Source organism: Gossypium hirsutum, chromosome A03 (assembly GCF_007990345.1).
Source record: "Gossypium hirsutum isolate 1008001.06 chromosome A03, Gossypium_hirsutum_v2.1, whole genome shotgun sequence".
Lineage (NCBI taxonomy): Eukaryota > Viridiplantae > Streptophyta > Magnoliopsida > Malvales > Malvaceae > Gossypium > Gossypium hirsutum.
Window position 1 is genome coordinate 22,796,455 of NC_053426.1, and position 959 is coordinate 22,797,413.

Consider the following 959-nt stretch of genomic DNA (forward strand, 5'->3'; position numbering starts at 1 on the left):
CGAGGACGACACCACTAATACTGAGGAGATGGTTGAAAATCAAAATAATCGACTGCCTTTCGTGGTTGCCGCAAATCCAATAAATCAGGATCCTGCTCCATGTACTATGTACGACTATGCTAAGCCCAATTTAACAGGAACTGAATAGAGTATGGTTAGACTTGCTGTTGCTGTAAATAATTTTGAACTGAAACCTAACACAATTCAAATGATACAACAATTTGTTCAGTTTGATGGTTTGCAGGGAGGATCCAAACACTCATTTAGCGAATTTTCTGGAATTCTGTAACACCTTTAAGATCAATGGCATTTCTGAAGATGCCATTCGTCTTCGGTTGTTTCCCTTTTCATTAAGGAATAAGGCTAAACAATGGTTGAACTCATTACCATGAGGGTCAATCACTATTTGGGAACAACTGACCGAAAAATTTTTACTCAAATATTTTTCTTCAGTTAAAACGGCTAAATTGAGGAATGATATCTCTTCTTTTGTAGAGATGGATTTAGAAACACTATATGATGCATGGGAGAGATACAAGGATTTGTTGAGAAGGTGCCCTCACCATGGGTTACCTTTATGGCTACAGGTTCAAACTTTCCACAATGGTTTGAACCCTTCAACTAGACAGATGGTCAATGCAGCGGCCGGTGGAACCTTAATAACAAAACACCTGAGGAGGCTTATGAGTTCATTGAAGAGATATCATAGAATAATTATCAGTGGCAAGTTATGAGAACAAAGCCAACAAAATCAGTCGGTGTTTTCAACCTAGATGCAGTCACTATGCTATCTAACCAGGTAGAACTTTTAAATAAAAAGATTGATGGTTTATGTGTTTCTGGGCAGGTACATCCAGTGATGCAGTGCGATACAAATGGAGGAGGGATAAATAATCCAGAATGCCTAGCCTACGACCATAGTACTATGAACGAATAAGTCAACTATATGGGTAACAACT

At 38.5% G+C, this 959-nt stretch overlaps 1 non-coding gene across 1 annotated transcript; it reads right to left on the minus strand.

Annotated features, from left to right (window-relative positions):
* Positions 1-464: 464 nt before the first annotated feature.
* Positions 465-571, minus strand: LOC121225537 (small nucleolar RNA R71). Its single transcript, XR_005923401.1, has one exon. It is a non-coding gene; the product is annotated as a small nucleolar RNA R71 (small nucleolar RNA).
* Positions 572-959: the final 388 nt, after the last annotated feature.